The sequence below is a fragment of the Scylla paramamosain genome, chromosome 12 (genome assembly GCF_035594125.1).
Source record: "Scylla paramamosain isolate STU-SP2022 chromosome 12, ASM3559412v1, whole genome shotgun sequence".
Classification (NCBI taxonomy): Eukaryota; Metazoa; Arthropoda; class Malacostraca; order Decapoda; family Portunidae; genus Scylla; species Scylla paramamosain.
The window spans coordinates 1,877,501-1,901,500 of NC_087162.1; the positions used below are offsets into that span (position 1 = coordinate 1,877,501).

Genomic DNA, 24,000 nt, shown 5'->3' on the forward strand with positions numbered 1-24,000 from the left:
GTCACCTGTCCCCAGCACAGTCACATGACGGTGGATCCAGAGGCTGGCGCGGCTCTTTTTTTCCCTCTTTTGCAGACCAAGTCAAAATATAGCGTCCGCCGCACCACTCATCGTGTCCATTGAGATTGTGTGTAGTACTTTTCCATGTTGTTTCCATTTTTTTTCACTTTTTTTTTGTGTGTGTGTGCGTGTGTGTTTATGTGTGTGTGTGTGTGTGTGTGTGTGTGTGTGTGTGTGTGTGTGTGTGTGTGTGTTTCTCTGCAATCAGCCCGTACTCTGAGCAGCCCGAGTTTTCTGCATCCTCTTAAAGCAACGGCGAACAAGAATCCATCAGTCAATCATTCTGAGAGCCACTGACTGGAACTTGTATAACCAAGGCCTGCAGGTTTAACAGGAAAAGTCATTTTAATCAATATCCGGTTTTCAGGTACGACAAAAAGGCAAGAAGCTACGTCCACCGCCCGTCATGCTCTGACAGCCCTGCAGGCGCGCAAATGCTCCTCCTTCGCTGACCGATACGTGCATCCGGTACCAATGTATGGACGTTCCTTGGTTCTCGAAAGGGGGAAAGTGCTCTTTGGTATTTTGGGGATTACATTTCACTACCAGTAAATTCGGAGTGCGGACAGGACGCGGCGATGACTGTGGCCAGGTTAACGTATTTAGGACAATTGCTTGGCAGGTGTTCCTTGTTCAGATCACAGTTGTGTATGTGCGTGTGTGTGGGGTGTGTGTATGTGTGTGTGTGTGTGTGTGTGTGCGTGCGTGTGTGTTGTGTTGCGTCCGTGTGCGTGTGCATGAGTGTGCGTGCGCGTGTGTAAGCCCGCACTGTTCACTTGGATTATAAAAAGCCTATGCGAGTTTGTAGTACAGTATTTTTTTTTTTACATTTAAATTATGGTCGAGGATACTTGCATATGGATGGATTTTTATACGGCTATAAATAATCCTGCCGGTGAACTCGCATATGAAGTTACTGAATAACATGTTAATATATAGCGAGGATTTACCCTAGCAGAGCCACCATGCATATATTTATTTTTTCACCCAATCATAATAGAGAAACTAAACTGTTTACAAGTGAAAACGAAACGGGAATCTGTTCCTATTGACCCTACACTGTGAATGTGAGAATACAATGCTTACGGTTCCGAGCTGCGTACTTTGAGCTGTGTAATTTATCTGCCGCCTGGAATAGCGCAATGATAGGTCTAGCCACTGACTGTCAAATTAATGATAGACCAGCGGTGGAGACTAGACGCGTAGGGGGTGACGACCAAGCCAGCCGCTCATTATGGCAGCCAGGCCGGTGCACTCGACCTGAAGGCCTCCTAATCTAAGCCGCAGGGACTCGCCCATACACGGAACCCAGAACCAGGCACTCCAGTTGACTCCCAGTATGATTAAACATGAAAACAAAGGCCCCCTCAGGCTAACTTCTAAAAGCGTCTAACGGTGTGCTTAACAAAGGCTTAACACGTTACACAGGACCAGTTTCTTTTCGTTTCCATTTATGATTGGGTTGAAAAAGAAGCTTCTTATCTAGTTCTCTCACCAATTACTGTCAAGACATTGAGGAAGAGACCCCCATAATAACCTGTAGTCACAGCATCCTGTGTGTTCAAACTTAGTGAAGTGCATTTTTTAATACAACAGAGTAAAGCGAATTGAAAAGGCAAGGCTGGGGGATGCTGACGGCCCTTGTGGCATTCGTGAAACAGTTGCGGTGGACTCTGAGCTCTTTCGTGGCTCGAGGCGCTTTCCAGAATACATGGCGAGTGACAGCCAATCCATCTCCCACCCGATGATTAGCATGGAAAGTCAGAAGAGGGAGAAAACCAAGGATCCTCCACCTTATCTACTGGAAGCCGAGAGTCGATTGCATTGTCCTGAGTCCTCAGTTCGACCTTAATAGTTGGGCGGCATCTCCTTCGGTGGGAGGGCGAGAAGTGTGGCTTTCCTGGATTAGATTCAGCGGTGAGCTTTCTGTAATTCGCGGAGCAGAAAATTTAAAAGTAGCGATTATGAAAGTGAAAATTATAATCCTAATTTTAATCTCCGGTGTGAGGAGGTGTGAAGTTCATGTGACCTCAGACTTAGACAGGAAATAACGATGTATATTCTCTGGAGTATTTTTGTGCTAGGCGTCGACGGACATTACAAGGTACACCGCAACACCAACAAAAAAAGGCTACATCTGGATCCCGGCGCACTGCCGAGAAAAGCTGCGATCTTTGAGGTTTGGTTTCCTCTCACACTTGCTCTTGCCACCGTTCTTAAACACTGCAGCTTTGGAACAAAGCACTGAATGGCGACTTGTAACACCATTTTGTTCCGACTTTAACCTTTATCGCGGTACCTTTCCTCTCCCATCTATCAGATCTTCCTTCCCCTCAAAGAGCCTCGACTTGCTCGCCGGACTTACGTGACATAACTTTCAGAGGGATCTTTATTTTCCCCACACATTGTTTGGGTGATCGTGAGACTGTGTTTTCTTTTGACGGGTAAAATAGGTAATTCCGAACCTCCTCCATGACTGGAATCGATGGCCTCGGCTTGGGTATTTATTTACACTGAATAGGGTCAGATTAGCCAGCGCTGATTCGGCATTTTTTTCATTGTCAAGGTTGAACGGCGGGTGAATTGCAGGCGATTAGGTTTATTGTTTGTTGCCGTGACACGGTGCGGTGATGCCCACCGTGGAAATGTTGACGCCCTGAAAGAGTTCGTGCCACGCAACAGGAGCCGCAGGACGGGACGAGTCGCCGCCGCGCTGCAAAGACTTCACGGAATTTTTTTGATGCCATGTGTGTGTGTGTGTGTGTGTTTGTGTGTGTGTGTGTGTGTGTGTGTGTGTGTGTGTGTGTGTGTGTGTGTGTGTGTGTGTGTGTGTGTGTGTGTGTGTGTGTGTGTGTGTGTGTCCAAGGACAAAAGATTTAACCTGCAAAATCTGAGTCCAGATCGCTTCATACTAAATAACATCAGTCACAGGATCTCAAAGCGTCCCTACCAATTAAAGTAACATTCTTATTGACGTGAACATTAAGAAATTAACTGCGATTAACAGATACGCTGCATACAAAGATCCAGAGTAGCTAACCCTTAATCTCATTGAAAAGGGGAGATTTGTGGTGGCATTATGCAAATACTCAGGGTTATGATCCGCAGTTTTCATTAATAAATGAATTTATGATTAGCGAAGCTCCCCTATAAAAAAAAAAACATCACACACTTACCGAAGATGCAGCAAGACATAAAAGGAAAGATATAACTTTTTAGATACTGAAAGGTTTCGACTGAGTGAACGTCACATTACCAAACGGTATACCGGATAATGAATCTTACGTAAGAGGTGATATTTTAATCTCATCTTGTAAGGAATGCCGTCTTTGCCTTTACACACACACACACACACACATACACACGCACACACTCACACACACACACACACACACACACACACACACACACACACACACACACACACACACACACACTCTTGATATTTGTTTGAAAATCACTGATAGACTAAGTGTTTCATCTTAGTTTGGTTGGCGTGCACGGCATCTCCTCAGCCATCCCTGCCTTGCCCTTGAGGTATCAGCTTCGTCACTTTGCCAATAGTTCAGTGGGTAGAGACTCCGGCTTGATCTGATGCAACAAGGCTTACAAATGCGCAGCTGAGGACGAAAGAGTCGAGGAGGGACAGAAGGGGGCACATGTCTTCCCTTCCGCTGCTCGGCTTTGTACGAATATTTTTGCATTGGTTTCTTGTTGTGTTGATTCCTTTTAAGTACACTTCTCTTCTTGGTATGGCAAAAACCCGCAGTGATTGCACTGTCGGGCGGAAGACATATGCTTCCTCTTTGTTGAGTGAACGTTGAGTGAGAAGAAAGGATGATTTGTTTGTCTATTTAAACAACAACAAAAAAAAAAATCTGAGCGAACGAAAATCATCGCTTTGTTACGTTGTGAAATCTGTCGTTTCCCCGCCCAGTCCGGTTGAGCTCAAATGTCAGAGTTCAGGCGCACACGTCCACGCCTCCCGGCCGCGGATGACGCTCTTAGGGCCGCCGAAGTAGCCGACGGAGGCAGAAAGGAGGGAGAGAAAGTGGAAACAAAAAATAAGGGAAAGGGTTGGGCCGTGTACGTGAGTGACAGTAAGGAGGATCAGAAATGGTTACATGACATGGAGACAAAGGAAATGTTGCTGTGGACGGACGGCAGACAATGCAGTGAGGGATACTTTGAGAGAACACTAATTAAAATAGCCACTTTTTCGTAGATGTTCAGTTAGAGGCTCATGAAAAAGAAAGGGAAGAAAGGCTTATAACTCGTGAGTGATAGAGAAGGAGGTGATGCATTCCTCCCTTTGCTCCCCAGTACCTCGTTACCAGCGGATCCTGGTGGCACCGGCTCGCCTCGGACCTTTACTTTCATCTCCCCACTCGTGTGAGAACATAAATTGTTACATACTGATCTTTATTTATGAAGATTATATTCACTGCAAATGATATGTTGGTCATACGCAAAAACTAGAACTCCTGTGTATTTGCGTCATCCTTGAAGAATCGACCAGCATAGGAATTGGTCCATTGAAGTGTACCACAACGCTCTAGTCAATGCCACCATTAGTTGAACCGTGGAACAACCATTATACTCTCTTATGATTGTTAAATAAATAGGAATTAATTTCAGTGAATGTTCATCGTGGTATGGCATTATCCAAAAATATTTCTTCAAGGTCAAGGTTTTGTTCTGTGAGGTTGAGTGGCTGGTACACTTAAACTTCCTCTTGCTATGTAAACCTTCACCTAAATAGCTACGATATCAAAGTGACCAGTAGTAGGTGAACTGGGGTATAAATGGCGATAAATGGGTACGCTTAAGGTGTCCTTCCTGCACACACACACACACACACACACACACACACACACACACACACACACACACACACACACACTGTTGATGAAGTACAGGGGCGGGGGAGGGGAGGGGTGTTGGCTTGGTGTTCCCTGTCTTGCCCTTTAGCAGGCAGACAAGTGGGCAGAATCCTGAACCAGGTCTTGTTCACTTGTTTCTTGTAGTCCCTCCCAGACCTCTCCGCTTCTCCACTGCTCCACTTTTGAGTCCTTCCACTTGTGAACTCTTCCCGTCCTACCCGGCTGCTCCCCTTCTCCACCTTCCGCGCGTCCCAACTCCCAATACACCTTCCCTCTCCTGTAATCTCTCAGCTTCCTTCCCTTCCCTGTCCTCAGCTTCACTTTTAAATCCTTTATTCATATTTAATTTTTGATCAAGTTTATTTCATTCTTATATAAATTACATTTACGTATATGGAAGTCTTTTTATATTTTATTTGTTTTAACATTGTTTTCCGAGGAGGCAAGGCAGGTAGTACGTGTTTTATTATTTATTGCTGAGTTTTGTCGACCTGTGCTGTTCCATACTTTCTTGCCTGTTAAAGCCGCATGTCGCCCCTTGCACCTGCTGAAGCCCTCGTCCGCGCCCCTACCGTTCAGCCGTCGCCCAAGCTAAGTAGTTAATAATGGGATTGTATTAACCTTCCTGAGGGGGAGCGCGCAGAGGTGACGGATACGTCTTGTCACCCTTCTTGCTCCCTTTTCCCTTGAATCATTCTCTCTCTCTCTCTCTCTCTCTCTCTCTCTCTCTCTCTCTCTCTCTCTCTCTCTCTCTCTCTCTCTCTCTCTCTCTCTCTCTCTCTCTCTCTCTCTCTCGTGTAGTTTACAATCCAGGAGCCTCCTTTTAATGTCACTGTCTGGAACCCTGATAACCTTACAGACATTTAGCGGCCAAGGCGATATCTTTAGTCCTAATTACCACCACCTGCTGCCGTCCATCTCCCGCCACTTTTTGGGCCTGCCTAGCTCTGTGGAGTGCCGCAGCACCTCTCTGGTGCTGTAGTGCTAGAGAGAGAGAGAGAGAGAGAGAGAGAGAGAGAGAGAAAGGACAAATACATGTTTGTGTCTAGAAAGACCGAATAGCTGTGGACGGGTCGTGATGACACACAGGTATATATTATTTCAACCTACACCATATTTATAAATATCCAACATTATTTTAAAACTTTATTGTTTCTATTTTTTTGCAGCACTGGAAAAAACGTTGTACCGTGTTTTATATTTTATTGCCGTATATGTACAACATTGCATTTTTTGTGTGCAGACTACATTTATTGTACTGCCAGTATTTGCAAAGTCTGTATGCAAATATTGCCATAAATTTAGGCATATTCCCTTACACGTTTGATTCTGCTGGCACGCACACGCACGCTCGTGTGTGTGTGTGTGTGTGTGTGTGTGTGTGTGTGTGTGTGTGTGTGTGTGTGTGTGTGTGTGTGTGTGTGTGTGTGTGCGCGTGTGTGTGCACCCATAATAGTAAAGTGTAACCATTGTGTATTCCATCAGTATGATAACACACCCTTTTTCTCCCTCTGTTTCCTGCAGGCGGCGCTGGTGTGGCCTCCAGGTGGGGAGGGGTCACACAACAAGGGGGCGGGGGTCGCGGGCGGCGTGGGCGGGTCCTCGCCGCCCACGTCCCAGCAGGCGGCGCCCCAGGGTCTGGTGCACTGGATGAGCGTCATGGCGGAGCACATGAACAACCCCCACCATGATGCCGTGCACTACATGTGGAACGGCGTGGAGGTGAGTGTTCCGCGCCGCACTGTTCTCACTCTGTTCTCTCCTCTACTTGCCGCATACTTTGCTGACATTTCCACTGTGTATCTTGCTTGCATTCATGTCTGTATTTTTTATTTTCACTTGAGCATTATGACAAAAGCGATGTTTAGATCATCCTGTCTTAAATCGCCTTTACTGTCTACTCCTGCAAAGGTTGTGATGTATAGATGGATTTTTAAACTGTATAACGGCAACTGGCTTGGGGAATAGCAATGCCAACAGCAGTCGCAGTGTCAATAATCTATGTGCAGGTAGTGTTGGCAGTGGTGATGGTAGTAGTGGTGGTGGTGGCTGCGTCGCGGTCCTTGGCCCAGCACGGCGGGGGTGACTGGCGCCCGATCCTCGTCACTTAATAGCCTCAAATGACGATGATCAGCAACGTATACATTATCTGCCTTAACCGGAAAAGCCGCATCGCCGCGTAATTTTCCTCTATTATAATGATTTACACCAGGTATGAAAAGTCACTTTACAGCTTTCCTAATTATTGTGCGGCTTTCCTGATGAACCAAGGAAAGAAAGGGAAGACGTGCAGGAAAGGAAGTTCGTCTAGTTGGCTTGAACGGAGACTGACACTGACAAGAGGCGGTGTAGTGTTGTGTGCCTTTGCTTGCTTGCTTGCCTTCATGAACCCCACACCCCAGTTCATCACACCTGCGAGTATATCAGCTGATGTGTTAAATGGATAGGAAAGTAGAAGTAACTAGTGATAAATATTTGAATTAACAAGCACAGGCACCTACAATCGGGTAATTCCAAATCTAAATGCTATCCTTCATTTAAGCTTAACATTCTTAGTGATAAAATATTTCCATCTCGTTAGAATTTCATCAGTCGTGTGGCTTTACTGATTCAATGAACAGTGTGTCATCGCCTCGGCCAGTCAGCTTCGCAGTCTTACCTCATGTCAGGAGTCTCATGCATACATTACATAGGCCGTTCGTCCATTATCGAGAAGCTTAAATTACCCAAGTTACGTATTAAGTCTGTAATTTATTCAGGGTAGTAAAGTCTAGACCCAAGACCCTGAAATTCCTCCCTAATCTACTGGAAAATATACATGTATGCAGGAGATCGCCTCGTGCAGGAGCTTTAATAGTGAGCAGAGGTCGTAAAGGCGCTGGTCTGGGTATCAGGAGGCGGACATGGCTTAATTAGAACACATGATGGAATCCTTGATAGTAAAGGGACGCTGCTGCCCCTACACGTATAGGTCCATAAAGGTGCAGGTGGGGAAAGTGACCCATGGAAAGTGTAGTCATAAATCAATTAACGGGGCAGTAAACGTCTACAGAACTGAGTGTTAAGGGGTAGGCGTGGAAACACTGGCCAGCCAATACAGTGAGGACAAGGCTCTGCTACCAAATATTATTAGGGTCACCTTTAATAATGTTGCGCCCTTTTCGAACTCCAGTCGGTGTTTCTTAAGACTAGAAATCTCTCGATCAACAGAACCAGAGCTACCCGATGGTGAAGTCCGAGCATCCATTGCCAGCCCTCCCACGTGCTTCCCCGGTTAGTCAATAGCCCCACTTTGCTACCTAATCACGTATGAACTGTCCAGCATTAGTGAGTGGTTCATGTTACTTCCCTTCCCTTCTCTTCTATTTTAGTCAGTCTTTAAAAGTTGATGTTCTCTATTTATTGTTTTTAGCGATGATAAACAAGATTATAATGAATCCAGGAGTGTTAAAAACTTGCATTTCAAAACCCCTTCACCATAATTATCATTTTTTCTTGGTGGAAGTGTGTTGACGATTGTCCAATTAGCACCTACACCTTGAAATCACGTTAAGATATTCCTGATGAGTGTCTATCAGTATAGGAACTTATCATAAAACAAAGATTTACAGCAGATTTCTCTTCCTTTGTCACATCTTTTGTTTTCGTGCCGGTGTGGAGGCCTTCCCACACTCTCACGAGAGCGTGTCACCCTCAGTGTGGCGGGAGACCTGGTGGGAGTGGGGGAAGAGTGGGTCCAGGGGAGAGAGAAGCTCCATGTTCTCCCACAATAGCTGACCTCTCCAGGCCCACCACTTTTTGCTGTTTTTTTTTTTTTTTTTTTTTTTACCCACCCGTGAACGAGGCGCCTCTACTTTTTTTTGTGTGTCCCGTGTTAGGTTCTGCTTTGACCTGGCAGAAGAGTAATTAAAACTGTACATGTATTACATTTGTGGGATTTTTCTCTGCATTTATGTTCACACGAATTGTTCACACATCAGATTGTGTGTGCATTTTTCCTTGAATTATCAAGTGAGTTCAAGTGTTATTAACATTATATTAGGGGACGAAAGTTGAGGAATGCAATTAATGTAATGCTGCCTCCTTTGAGGATAATATTCGATAATTAGTGACAAATTAATTCCACAGCCTTCGTGGCGGGAAGAGTCCTCACTGAGGACGCTATAGGCAAAGGTCCAGCCGCCGCCGCTTAAGGAACCACCACACGCATCTATTTTTTCTCTCTAGTGTCCCAGAGGTCAAAGTTCTGAAAATCACAATAACAACAAGAAAAAGGACCCAGGTAGGTCGGGAGGGGCTGGATGCCTTAGGTGATGAGAAAAGGGAAGAGGCAGAGGCGGCGAGGCAGGGTGGGAGGTAGAGCACATAAGAAAACAACCATTTTGACGGCGGACCAGCTGATAGCCGAGGCGAAGTCGTCAAGCAAAAACTTGAAGAAACAGTTATCTGGCTGGAGCCTGAGTCGAGCACGCGTTGGCTCGCCCAGCAAGGCCACTTTTTTTTTCTAATCTTTTCTTCTGGTCAACCCTAAATATATTATCATGCAAATGTTATGCGGCCACAGAGGCAGGCTGTCAACGACGTGACATGCGGCGAGTAATGGCTGGCGGTGCCGATGCTGGTAGTCATGTAGGTGGTGTGTGACGGAGGCCTGTGAAAGGGGCGGTGGTCTGGGAGTCTCCAGGTTAATCAGGGATTGGGAGGAGGAGGGAAGGGTCCCAGAACCTTGGCCATATATGATCAGTGTAGCCGCCGGGTCAGGAAGAGGTCACAGGAGACGCTGCTGGCAGACTTGCACCAGTGCTGGGAACATTAACTCCTTAGACAGACTTGATCATGAGAGGTATAATATACGGATGATATCAGCGTCGTACATTTTTCCCATAGTGATGAAGAAATGTGTGTTTAAGTAAGGAGACATACAAATTATCTTGAGAAAAGTTTAAATTTCTGCAAAACAAAAATAATGTGAAAATATAAGCTGGAAAGAAAAACTTTTTAAATTCAAGCGGCGAAGACGGAGAAAAACAGAATTACAAGTATGAAAGCCACTTTATCTGAAATGTATTTAAAAGAAATTCTTTTCGAGGCGTTAAAAGAAGTATTTATTTATGATTTTTTACATATTCATTTTTTACTACTGATTTTTTCTTCTACCCCTGACTGAGATGAGTGAGGGAGGCCAGGCAGGAGTCGCCGCCCGCCTCGACCAGGCAATTATCGCTACCAGCATGAAGATGAACACCGAACATGATTGTCTCTCAGTTGTATTAGTCACAGCCAAATACTGATTATGAGCGTATATTCCTGTGTGTGTGTGTGTGTGTGTGTGTGTGTGTGTGTTAAGGTAATTATCTGTAATTTCATTTCGCTTCTACATATGTTCTTACTTAATAATGAGATACTTGCAGCACACTAACTGTACGAGGAAAAACGTGAAAAATTCAAGGTGAATGACCATCGTGCTCATTTTATATTACCTAATATTCACTGCACAATAACTGTACATCCATGGCGTCTTTGTGGGTACCAAGCGTCACTCAATATGTGTCTGAGAGGAAAATGTAGAGAAGCTTCTGTGACCTTGTTTGAATTAACTATAAGAGTAGGTATCGCTAACTCTATATCTTGGCACTGTACTCTTGTGTAGCGATGACGAAGTCCTTTAGAGGTGAGGATATTACTTCTAAACAGTGTGCTTATTCTACGTCACTCTTTTTCCCTGTGAGTCCAAGCGTCATTCTTGAAAGTAGACCGAAAATATCAATGGAATGCTCCCCATTATTCATGGGATGCACATTATTTACATAAAACATACATATAAAAACTTGTAGCAAATGTGAGTGTAGCCATTGGAGCGTTACAGACCTGAAAGAGCAAACGAACAATATCATCAGTAAGAGTAACAAGAACAATAACATCAAAAGAACAACAAAAAATCCACCATGGCAGCCAAAGATAAATACCGCCAACAAAAAGTCAACACCAGCAACGAGGAACACGGCGATGACACCCACAAAACAGAAGCAACAAATGTGGCCTCCCCCAGTTACCCCTTCGAAAGTGTGTGTCAAGGAGAGGGTAGCAGCACCCAACAACTTCTTTCCGAACGGCCATGAAACAAAAACTCACCCGGAGCGTCCTTGGCCAAGCAGTGGGATGGTGGGGGAAATATCTTCGTGTGCCGAGGGGTGGGGGAGGGAAGATGAGGAACAGGGAGGGCGAGAAACTGGTGAAGTGAAGGAGTGTGAGGAGGACGAGAAGGAGGAGGAAAGGGGGGGAGGGAAATGTTGCTAAGTAACAGGTAAAAAGTGAACAGAATGAGAGAGGAGTGATATATACGTGACGTCCACATTCCTGCAGGTGCAACAGGTGGGGGAGGCCGAGGGTGCTGGCGTCCCTCCCTAAGGTGACCCTCTCCCGCACCCTGGAAGTGAGCTGTTTAGATAGTAACTTTTTTCCCTTGGGTGATGGCAGACGTAGGAATGCAGCCTCCACCGATGTTGACTTGCTTTCAAGTCGCCGCAGTAAAATTATAGTAAGTAGGAGAGACGCGGACAGGTTGACATATGGAACGACTCTGTCTGGGAGGAGCGGCGGGCTGAGGCGACAGCGTCATATGAGGATGCAGCTCTGCGGTGGAGCTCCAGGGGCGCTCGAGAAGGAAAGTGAAGACTTACAAAACTAACAACGTTGACTGTGATTATTCTTTCCTTTGCTGTGATGATCAGCATGCTAGAAGTATTCTTCGTCATATTGCAATGCATAATATTGGAATTGCTTTTAACTTTCATCTTATTTTCACTCATCGCTTTCAGATTTTTCAGTATTTGATGCGTCTGACGATAACTGGCACTACACCTTACAAATAAGCAACATAAGTGTTGAGTATATATTTTTTATTAAGGAGGATTGCTGGCTGCAAGATTAAGTCAGGAAGTTCCCAGGCAATCTTGATTTTATATTATCCTTCCAAGGTGGAGGTCATTGTATCTCACAGCAGAGAAGCTAAATGCCTGGGCAGCGTGTTGGTGGTCCTGTTGCTTTGTGTCTTGGCTCACGTGCTTGGATTTTTATACTATTTATATTTGTTCGAATTCTTGAGTTGGTTATTGCAAAACTGCAAGTACTACAAATAACATTTTTTTTTTCTAATCCGTGGAAGAAGTAATAAAATGCAGAGGAATACTATCAGTCAAACCTTAGAAAATTTAATATTGCAAAGCAATGCATCATTTAAGTTGCATTACGAGTAGTTCAGGTTCTCTAGGATAATTTTTAAGTGGATTCCAAAGTTAATGAATTATCTTGAAGGTAAAGATTAATGATATAACATAAATATTACACTTGTATCTTCTATGTGGATAACTGTGAGCAAAGCATCATCATACCCGCCCCCACCCGAACAGCTGCTCTCCATTGCCTCCTCTTTACTCATCTCTCGGTGTCTCAGCCTTCCTTCTACTCGCTTTCCTTTCTGGAGCCTCGCTGCCGCCGTGCATAAGTTCCTTCGTGGGTACAAGACAGAAGTGGCCACTAGCGTCAGTCTGATGTAAATACTACTTTGTTACTTAGCCGTGATGTCATAAGTTCATACAAGATACTGCTATGGCATACTCACAGATAGCGTAACCTGCTCCCTGTGACGGGTGGCGGGATTTAAGTAACTGTTTTCATCAGACAACTGGACTCTTCTTGCCTCGAGACCACTACCCCACATTCTAGACAAGTCCCTGCTGAGATCCGTTACTCTTAGGCGAGATCGGACACTTGAATCTCATGCTTTGGTCAGCTCTGAAAATGAGTCGCGCCGGTGCGTCCTAAAGATTGCTTGCTTTATACAGGCACAGGCGCCGCATTATGATGTCGCGATAAGTCAAAGGCTGACAAAGAGCCTAAAAGGGCAGCCCGCACAGTCTTATTGAGAAATGCCTTGTTGGGTGCGTTGCCCCGTCCTGAGTCTAAGGTAGCAGTCTTCTTTATGACCTGTCTCTTTGATCATCTCCGCTGACCCTTATGTTCCCATGCAGCATGCACTCACTTTTCCTGTTCGCAATAATTCTTACACTTACGTACCATTATGTATCCATCCCTAATGTGGATCAGGTTGGGTTCGATGAATGTGTGCATGCAACAGTATTACTTATGGACGTGCGAGTATATTGTGCTGGCCCTCCTCCTCCTCCTCCTCCTCCTCCTCCTCCTCCTCCTCCTCCTCCTCCTCCTTCTCCTCCTCCTCCTCCTCCTCCTCTTCCCCCTCCTCCCCCTCCCCCCCTCCTCCTCTTCCTCCTCCTCTTCCATCTTATTCCTCTTCTTCTTAATATTAAACTGTATTTATCAAATATTTGCGGTATCTTTACCAGTACAATTAAATTTTACTAACCCTTGACTTGAAAGTTCAATGACCTCAAAATTTCTGTCCACCGTTAATACAAGCAATATGTACAGGCTACAGGCTGTAACTGTGACAAAACCTGTTGAAGGAAGGTGTGTGGCTGATGTGTTGGTACGCTGTGGTAAGAAATTTAGTTTTGGTTGCAGAGAATACAAGATTTTCATTAGTATTTCGAGAGAGGCATGTGTGTTGCTTGGGCAGTCAGATAGAAACGCCGTGTCGGGTCTTATATTTCATGAGAGCAAAGAACGCCGCTTAAAGCTATATTCTGCCGTGGAGATGAACCCTAAATATATAACTCATCTCACCGGTCAGACGAGTGTGGGGCTGGGAAGCCATGCTGTTTCGGAGGGGCCAGTTCTCTCACCAGGGGAGCGCCGGACAGTCGCTGCATTCAGTCATGAAGGGACGTGTTTTATGTATTCCTTGATGTCTGACGTAATCTTTGGTTCAGCAACGGGAAAAGGTGAACTAAGCTGGCAGAGGCGTGTTCCTCTGTATCTTACATGTCTTTGTCGTACGAGGTAGTTTGAAGTCTGCAGGGCACTCTGACATCCATTACTATGAATTCAAAAGAGAGGAGCTCTGGAACTAAAGGTCGTAGTATTCACGCCTCCCTTGAGCCATCGTTCCTGATGCAAGATTTGGTGCTGATTAATTCCTGAGAGTGTCTGACGATCCCCACGTGTGCACATCCCTAGTTATGTATCCTGCGGTGGCTTCGCCCATTGGTCCTGCTCTCTATGTGGACCTTGAGAGGCTGACGTGCCAGGGTTATTGAGGGTCAGATCCCGGACATCTTAATGAATACATGAGTTCTAACTACCCGCGCTTTTACTCACAGCGTTGTAATCTCGTTCAATTTTGGTGCATTCATCACAAGTCATGTTGCTGTGATGTGTAATTCCTCCTATGTTCCGTGTTTTGATTAATATAAATTACTGACTTCCTGCTAAATTATCTTGTTTCACCTTTTCCCATTGCTTTATATTTCTTATCTGCAGCTGTTAAAAAAAGTAAGGACTGTAGGTCATAGTAATTAACACAGAAACATTCATTATTTACTGCATCAATCAACACAGTTCACACATTTTAGAGCATCGGCCGGGCAGTGACTTGGTGCTATGTGAACTGGTTTCTAACTGCTGATCTCATTTAATGTCTTATAATGAACCAAGTGCATCTAGAAGGACGAAAGAGCAACAGTAAATTAGTCTTCGTTTTCTTATTCCGAGCAGCGGGTGTGCGTGGTGTGTGTGCGTCCTGCGGGAGGCCTGGCCACGTGCAGCCTGAGGGTGATGAGGGAGGAATATAGGCTTTCCTGTCGCGTGGCTGGGTCTTATTCCAACAGCATATGTTCAGGTTCACTCGTTCCTGCAGGTGTCTGTTTCTTGATGTGTCTCGCCCCTCCCTTGCATCTATACTCAGAGCCATGCAGCAGACATGATTTTCATTGCAAGTTAATGATTTCCGTGTTATAGTTAACGAGAGTTGTGCGTGTGTGTGTGTGTGTGTGTGTGTGTGTGTGTGTGTGTGTGTGTGTGTGTGTGTGTGTGTGTGTGTGTGTGTGTGTGTGTGTGTGTGTGTGTGTGTGTGTGTGTGTGTGTGTGTGTGTGTGTGTGTGTGTGTGTGTGTGTGTGTGTTTATGTAGGAGGGACACTGTGTGTGTGTGTGTGTGTGTGTGTGTGTGTGTGTTCATATAAACAAGGAAATTTTAAGGCAAAATGTGCTTCGTTGGAGGAAATCTTTTGCATTTTTTTCTTTCAAGCAACTCATCAGCTCTATCAAAATTCTGGAGCTTGAAATCTATTGTTCCTTAAGAACTGTCTCTAATAAGCGGCTGATTTAAGTTACTGCTTGGTAAGAAATGGTAACGTGCAATTTGCCAGTGCCTGCAAACGTTGCTGTGATGAATCGTGCACAGGAATGCCACAGGCTGGCCTATGGGAAAGCACACTGAAGGTTTTATCATATCATGCAGGAAAATTAGCGGCACAAGCACCATCAGTTGACTGTAACCTATGGCTTATAAACTGTGGCTACGTTATGTCAGCTTGAGACTAGAAACAAAAATTCACAACACTTAAAAGAAAATATTTGTTTCTTACATTTATCATTTTTAACGAATGAATGTCCGTTGTAACGTAATTGTATCGAGAAAAGATATACGATTTTGGTCATGATAATGCAATTAATATTAAAAGCCCATTGTGGCGAAAAGTGCCTTACATGATACATTAAGTGATTATGAAAGTGAGCACTCTTCAAGAACATGATAATAAAATAATGAATAACTTATCACAAATCATAGTAGTCCTTCCTTCCTCCACTAGTCCACCCCTACTCCTCTCCAAAGCTCCCACAGGAATAGCTCACCGGCTCACGCCCACACAGTCGCACCTCACAGCCTTGGGACTCGTGATTAATGTTCCCGTGACCTCCCCGACTCAAACTGGAAATTAATGATACTTAATAATCACATTTTCCTGAAGCAGAATAACCGCAATGATCCTTTTGAGTTCCGGATGTTGTGGACGAAAATTAATAGGAAACGTGGTCTGCTGTTGTGGCGATAGAATTATTTTTTTGTTCTTTTCTTCGATTTTTTTCGTGTTTTCAAACCACGTCACAAGAAGCAGAGTTGGGGAGAGACGGCATCGCGTTGTACATTGTTAATTCCAGCCACGTTGAGACCCATCCGTTTGAGCTTGGCGAGCGAAGAGCGGCGACCGACGAGGGGGAAACGTGGAAGCGGGGAAGCTTGGTACCGGAGTGAATGGACAGCTGGAGGGGAGGAAGAGAAGAACGAGGAGCACGGGAGGAAGGAGGGAGGTGACGGGTGAGGAAGAATGTACCAACGCGGCGGATTTGAAGATTGTGCCCTTCTCTGACCGCTACATATCTGGCTAATTGGTAGACATGTTAAGGCTGAAGACACTCTCAGCACAAATATTCCCAGCAGACAGCGGGCACTTCACTCATGCCAACAGTCTGGTGTACATCAACCTTACTCCTTCCAGACCTCATACCTTCATCGCTAATATTTTTCAGTACACCAGAAAGTAACTTCGCTACAAGGACGCCTACAAAACGTACTGAGATATTAAACAATACATTGATTTTTTATTATATTGTAGATGTAATACTTTGTGTAGTTCACGCATTTCGCTGGAGAACGGAGCAGAGGAGAATGGTGGAAATGGCGAGTGTGATGGTGCAGACGAGGCGTGGACTGCGATGCCTCGGGAAATGAACTGGCTCCGTAGAAACCTTTCACCAGTACATGGAAATTTAATCAAAGGAGAAGCATCAGTAATAAAAGCTACCTTGCTAACCAGCGAGTGTAATTTCAGACGATCCCGATATGGTCGCATGTGAATGGACCCCACCTCTCTCTCTCTCTCTCTCTCTCTCTCTCTCTCTCTCTCTCTCTCTCTCTCTCTCTCTCTCTCTCTCTCTCTCTCTCTCTCTCTCTCTCTCTCTCTCTCTCTCTCTCTCTCTCTCCTTCCTGCTCACCACTTTGATGCAAGACGTGTCTATTTTCTTTTCTCCTTTTCTCCCTCTTTCTTTCTTTCTCTTCTCTTGTGCTGACCTATTAATGCGGAAATCGCCACACCCTCAGTGATCCAGTGGGTTGGTTGTCTTGTTTACCTACGAACACGGTCAGACTTTTCCCTTCATAACCGCCGCGCTTTCTCTTGCACAAGAAATGGTACCTCCTCCTCCTCCTCCTCCTCCTCCTCCTCCTCCTCTTCTCCCTTCGGCACTCATACCCACCACCGTCCGCCGCGAATTTATGAAATAATAAAACCAAGCAAAGGATATAATTAAGGATGACTCGGTGCATCGATAGAGAGATAACAGAAGTGAAATGCGCCTTCGAAAGAAAATTGGAGTATGAGGTGTGAGGGAGTTACTGATCATTCTGAAAACAACGTCGAATTAAGAAATGAGGAATGGTTATGATGACAGGATTCATAATGGTGTGTGTGTGTGTGTGTGTGTGTGTGTGGGTGGGTGTGTGGACCTACGTGAGGCTTTCTTCTTTCTTAAGTTTCCCTTCTTTCTTCTCACCAAAGCGAGCTGCAGGCACTTCTACATTTTTTTTTTTTTTTTCATATATACCCACGATCCGGTTTTTCTTTTTTTTTTCAACCAAATATTTCCAAACCACTCTTTTTTTTTTCTTACCTCAAGCATATCTCTCCGTTGTATTTTTTTCCCCTGCCGCTGCCTTAAGAGGAGGGTCACGGCGGGAGTTGGACGACACGCGCCAGTGAGCGTAAAAAGTATGTGTCTGGCCAGCTCTCCGGGTACATTATTTCTGCTTGGGGCGTGTTGCCTCGCGTCATGGGCCCCAGAAAGTCTTGCCCCTTTTGCTGAAGAAACGAGCAAGGGAAAAAAAATATATAAACGAAGGAAAATAGAAAGGAAAAAAAAGTTAAGGTGTGTATACTAAAAGATTGGGAGTGAAAAGTAAGAAGTATGGGGTCATTTTGCTAGTATGTGGTGGTGGTGGTGGTGGTATGTAAATAATATTGTGTGAGGCAGTAGTACCAGTTTTGTTTAATTATGAATTTATGCCAGACGGTGTAGATCAATTTCCAGTATTTTTTGGTCATTTTGTCAACCTTCACACACACACACTTGATCAAATCACTCACAACTAACAGCGAAACTTTTTAGCACATTTTTACTTAACTGATGCTTAAAATTCCAGTTTGTCCTGTTTATCTCAGATTCTGGCTTGACACGTGTGCAATTAGGGCTCTTTTTTTAGTCAGGCAAAGAAATGTTTGGTCACAATAGAAGTGCGCGATACACATTCATTCAAAACTCGACTTCTTCTCCCAAAACTAGAGAGAATTGAGATCGTCTAGTGTTGAATATTGATACTATGATTAATTGTGGCTGTGTGTGTGTGTGTGTGTGTGTGTGTGTGTGTGTGTGTGTGTGTGTGTGTGTGTGTGTGTGTGTGTGTGTGTGTGTGTGCATGTGTGTGTGATAGAAGATAAACCAACCATTATTCATTCATAATATCAATCAACTCTTTGCGTTTAAACTGATAAAAAAAAAAATGAATACATAAATGAATTTTTCTGAACTTTAAAAAAATTCTGCCTTGAGTGAAATGTTTTGCGGTGGAAACCTGACCAGGCATCGCAAGAACCAACCCAGCAACTTGATAATGTAAGAAAAAAAATATGTATAATGCAAAAAATATATATATGTACCAATTTCGTATGCTTATTTTTAACGTTATCTTCGGAAAATTACCGTGACGGAATTTGCGATTTCGTTATAGAAGAACTCCCTTGCTCTCTATCACCTGGAGAATATATGCATGCACGTGTGTTATTTACCTAGATAACCAGGTGCCGTCCATAATGTTCAGAGAGTGTTAAGAAGCCAATATTAAGATGAACACGTAATGGTGTGTTTTTCAACCCCTATGGTGCGTTAAGAGTTGTTTTTCCGTCGTGCTTCGTCTCCCGGTGCGCTGGTGCGGCTCCGGCGAGGCTTATCACTACTCAGACGTGAAAATCTTGTCCCTTATGATAACGTAAGGCCATATTGTGCAGCCAGCGGGTCGAGATGTGTTGATTGTGTCTGCGTGTGTGTCTGCGTGTGTGTATGTTTCACTGGTTTGCAAGCTTACACATGTTCAAGCATTTTTTTCTTTTATTTGTAATGTGGAAATTCTTTTTGCAAGTATATGATGACACAACATTTTCCACTTTATCTGTGTTCATGTATTTGCTCCATTTAATTTTCCATAAACCCACTCTCCCTTAGTTACTGCTATCGTTTCTTTCATTTTCTTTTTATTTTCTTTTTCGCACTACTCTTCCCGCTAGTCTTCACTGTGAGTTCCTGTACATTCTGTTCTCATACTTTCCCAAATGACAACTGTAACCAGCTATTCCCTCAACACGAGTGCTTTCATATAAACAAAACCTGGGAAAGACATCACAACCGAGGCAAATACATGGAGACTGGTGGCACTATTATCTTTTTTCCTATATTTATTCTTCAAATCCGACGTCTGAGAGTAGCGGAATGTCGTGTTCAAGAGCAGATGTAGTACAGCAACAATAACTGGCAGGATGAGAGGCAAATATTACGTAGAGCGAGAGTGACACGGAAAAGGAGTTGAGTTGTCGTTATGATGCAGCGAGGGAGTGACTGTGGCGAGGCAAGGAGGAGCTGCAGTGATGATATTATGGCTATCAGTGTTTTCATTCCTTAACGGCATCCCTCTCTCTCCCTCTCTCCCCTCCACCTTAATGTTTTCTTCGTGTACCCATTCTGCCTTGGATAGTAACCGGGAATAATTTTCAGAAGCCTTTCAGAGCACGCGAATCATTTTACTTTCCCTTCATCTGTGGTTAAATGAGGCGAATCCACAAGTATAGGAGCTCTGAATCTGCTGATGTGAGTGTTGAGTGCTTTGTTTTAGCTTGTGATTTATTCATTTCACATTCAACTCCTCTATATCTGTTGGTTGCTATCCTTCTATGGTAAAAAATAAAAAAAACACTGCATATTATGGAGTAGATTAAACCTGATGTGTAAAGTTTTTTGTGAGTGTTTTTTATCGTCATGTGGTTGGACGCCGGCGGTGCTCGGAATGTAAATATGTGGTTTAGCCCTTTCGCTCTTTTAAATGAGTCTGATAATGGCTAAGTGATAAGGAGGGATTACTGTGAGAGGCTTACGTGGCACAAACTACTTTAACCAAACAGAAGATTAATAAGTTTTGTTTGTTACAAGACAATGGAAGTGTGAGGGATGGGATTCTCTCTCTCTCATAGTCCAACATATTTTCTCAATCCTTTTAGCTCTAATCAGGCTCATTAGTTCCTTCCTGTCCTCGACCTTCCATTCAATCACCGTCCTCCTCGTCTTGAGTGTGGTACATCTTACTGCCTTCCCTCTTACCACTCCTGCTCCCTCCCATACATCTTGCAGTCAGGTGTGACGATAATGAGACAAAGGTTCACTAATGTGCCGCAGAAAGTACATGAGAGTGGGTAAAACATCCAGCCAATCAACTCAGCCAGGACAGGTGATTAGGAGGCAGGTGTCCAAGGCTGAGGAAAAGAGAGGAAAAAAACATGACTGATTCATCATCAAGTCAGAATGAGAAAAAAAAAAAAGTCCAGCAAGCGAGAATTGCTTGTCTGGTGTGTTAATGGAAGTTGTGGTTCCTGAGTGTGAAACTGATACGTGATCGGCTGTACAGGAGACGGTTTATGTATTATCAATGTGGAAATCTTTATATTTTAAGCGAAGTTTTTTTAGACATGGCGTATTAATTAGATAATACTTCCCTCTGCTTTTATCTGTCCCATTAAATTCTTGTAAGAAACAAATGTTTTTTTTTTTTTTTTTTTTTTCTTCACTGTGATCCAAGAAACTGATTGCGAAGAGTCGATTTTTAATGCGGCAAGACATTTGTGTTGTTGCCAGGAAATTTAAGACTCTTGTCAAAACCTTCATCTTTTATTTATTATATTGAAATAACTGTACAAAATAGCCAAAATAGATTGCTAGAATTTGTGTAAACCAAAGAATATTCCAAATTATATTATCTGTGTTTGTGACAACAGAGAAGCAGCCGACTGCTTGCTTGCTTTGTCACTAAGATGAAATGAGAAAATATAAACGCTTTCATACTTAGTTTTCAATTGTGAACATTCAGTGTTTATGTTCTTTGAATCTTTTTTCGAGCAAAGGAAAAACCCACGCCGTTAAGCGACCCACTCGGGCGCCGCCTTCTCCTTACTTCCTCATTGACAAAAAACACGTGACCAGCATCTGACTGACCCACATGAAAGAAATACAATTTTCAGTATTTTTTCTTAGTCATTTTCATTTTCCATTGAACACTTTATCGGGTGTGTATACAGATAAAAGCTCGTCTGTGTCGAATTGCGGCAACACAAAAACTTCCATTATTTTATTTTTCTCGCCTTTCCCTCTGTCAGTGCTTACTGAGGCGGGAATGTTTCAAGTTTAATCTGATTCTTTTCATTTCTTGTTCCTGCTTGCGTGAGTGTGCGCATGTATACACGTGAATGAGTGCCTGTGTTTGTGTGTGTGTGTGTGTGTGTGTGTGTGTGTGTGTGTGTGTGTGTGTGTGTGTTTCCGCTCCCCTATGTACGAAAAATGCTCGTTCCATACGTACCTGTTATATATTTCTACCTTTGTCAGTGTTTCTAACTCACACACACTGAGCCAAACATTTATAAATTTAATGTATCACAATTTGACGAATAAAATTTCTTTATCTTTATCTTTATCTTTAAAATTCTTCTTTTCTCTCTCCACGATACTTACGTCACTTTCCCTCTCCTATGTACTGCAGTCATTTTCCTTTCCCTCCTCCAGTCAGCCGCGCTTCTTCTACCTTCTGTCTCCTTGATAGTCCATCTTTCCCTGAACGTAAATTGCTCCATCACACAAAGCCACACTTCAGGTGCCTTCAGTGGCCTCGACAGAGAATCGTCGTCATTGTTTCTCACGTTCAAGGCAATCTGTGGCCCCGACTCTTCTCTTGTCTGCTGGTGAATGACAGTCAAAAAGCGCGCCTCAACCAAATGTTTAGTGCCTTCCACGAAATATTTCAAAGGGTTACTACACACACACACACACTTTTTATATCATCACTGTTTTACTTTTTATCTTGACTGAAGACGATACATTAATCCTGTATGTGTGTGTGTGTGTGTGTGTGTGTGTGTGTGTGTGTGTGTGTTTAATAGTAAAACGAAGGAGCAACAGCAGGAGAGGAGGCGGAGTTCAAGACGCCCGCGACGAGGTCGAACGCGACGCACAAAATCAATACCTCGGAAAGACAGTGTTGCGTAAGGGGAGGTTGGCCTTGTTTTCTCGGCTTTTTTTCTGGCCAGTCATCCGCGACCTATTATAGCGAGGATGGTCGGCCACAGCCCCTCCCTCTTCTTACCTCCAGCACTCCTCACCACTCCTTCAAACCTCCTTCCTTTCATAATGACTCCTTCTCACTCCTTGTCTTCTCTCTTCACTAATTTCCTCTTTCCTCTTTCATACATTTTTACTTGTTCTTATGCAGTAATGTATTATATATTTTCCCAGATTTAATACGCTATACTTCTTTTCTCTTAACTAATTTCTTTTACTTTTTTTTTTATGTTTGCTCTTTTACTATATCTTGTCTTTTCCCTGCATTAAAATTCACCATGTATTTTAATCGTGCAAGACCAGTTTTTCGCCACCATGTTTCTTTTCATAAGCAAGATAGCCTTCAGGGTGCCTGTGGCCGTGACCGAGCGGGTGTTAGCGGTGTCGTGTCTGTCCTCGGCGTGACATGTGGAGCACGCGATTAATCTGGCGGAGGCGGATCGGCCCCGCCCTAGTGTGACTCCAAGGGCCCAGGTCAATGCTTTATGTACACGACTTTGGAACTTTACTTTTATCCACTCGTATTCATGTAAAGCTCCCCTCTCGTGTCCTTTACTCATTTCACTCCCTAAGTTAAGCCATTAGCAAATGAATGCGTGTAAACTGCCGTTTTATTCGGAGGTTAAAATAAGGAAATCATATGTTATTGTTACATATATTTGCGAATGGAGGAAAATTCATTAATTCAAAGTCGACAAAACCCGGAAAGGAAACAAGTAAAAACAGGTAAAAACGCCAGTATATTTCACGCAGCAAAAACTTGTTCTTGTTGGGTTTCCACGTGCGGGAAGTGAGAAGTGCGACAGGATGAGAGTGGAAAAGAAAGAATGGAAAAACTAGTCAAATTGTACACACAGTCGTGGATCACCTATATGGATGACTCCGAGGTCCTCCTAAAGGGCTTGGTGCACGAATTATGAGGGAGAAAGCAGAACCAGACACGAGTAAGAGGCCAGGAAGAGACTGCGAAAGAAGCATTTGATGGAGGGGACCATGCCGGCCTTGCACTAATTATCTGATAACTGAAGCTGCTGACAGTTGTTTACTCGAGTAGAAAAGGAGAAAGTTGTTTAGTGCGTTTGATGTTTGTGCTTCAGTGGATACGAAAACGCCAAACCTTCGAACTCAACCAAGAAACTTCTTGAAACCAAAAGAAAAAAGGACTAATTTTCCACTTAATGGACTCTTCATCTCTTGGGTCATGCATTAACAGTGAGGCGCAGGACGCTATCAGAGCGACACATCGGCACCTGGAAAGTCTTCTCAAATACGTTCTGTATCATAAAGGTGCACATTTATTCTCTCGTCTCTTGATTTCTTCACCAAAACTTATCCATCTCCTCAAAACAAAATATCTCTGGCATAATATAATCTAATATTTTCTTTAACGTATCAAATAGCAACACGGGTCACGAAATAAAATACCGAAGCGAGAGTATAAGTAAAAGTATTTCCAAGGCTGAGATCTCCCACGTGACCCTGTCCACACGTCACTCCTCCAGCCGCGGCCTCGCGATACAGAGGAAGGCGGCCGGGATAGTGGAGCACGTGAAGGCCCGCAAAGCCCTCGGGGACACACATAAACCTTCGCCATAAAGCAGAATAAGGGAAGTATTAAAGACCCCAGCAGCCACCAATACACCGTGATGGCCTTTGTAAACAGCGAGGCAAGGAAATACACTCAGCCACCTCAGCCACCTCATTTTCATCCCACCT

At 44.0% G+C, this 24,000-nt stretch overlaps 1 protein-coding gene across 4 annotated transcripts in view; it reads left to right on the plus strand.

The window, feature by feature from the left end:
- Nucleotides 1-24,000, plus strand: part of LOC135105504 (zinc finger protein rotund-like) — a 143,544-nt gene that overhangs the window by 18,542 nt on the left and 101,002 nt on the right. For 2 of the 4 annotated variants that reach the window (XM_064013643.1, XM_064013647.1), the window contains exons 1-2: nucleotides 6,591-6,665; nucleotides 8,154-8,216. The gene's annotated coding sequence lies outside the window, so the exon portion shown is untranslated. Of the gene's footprint in view, nucleotides 1-6,467; nucleotides 6,666-8,153; nucleotides 8,217-24,000 lie in introns of those variants that run through there. The other 2 variants (XM_064013646.1, XM_064013642.1) reach the window with 1 other exon arrangement.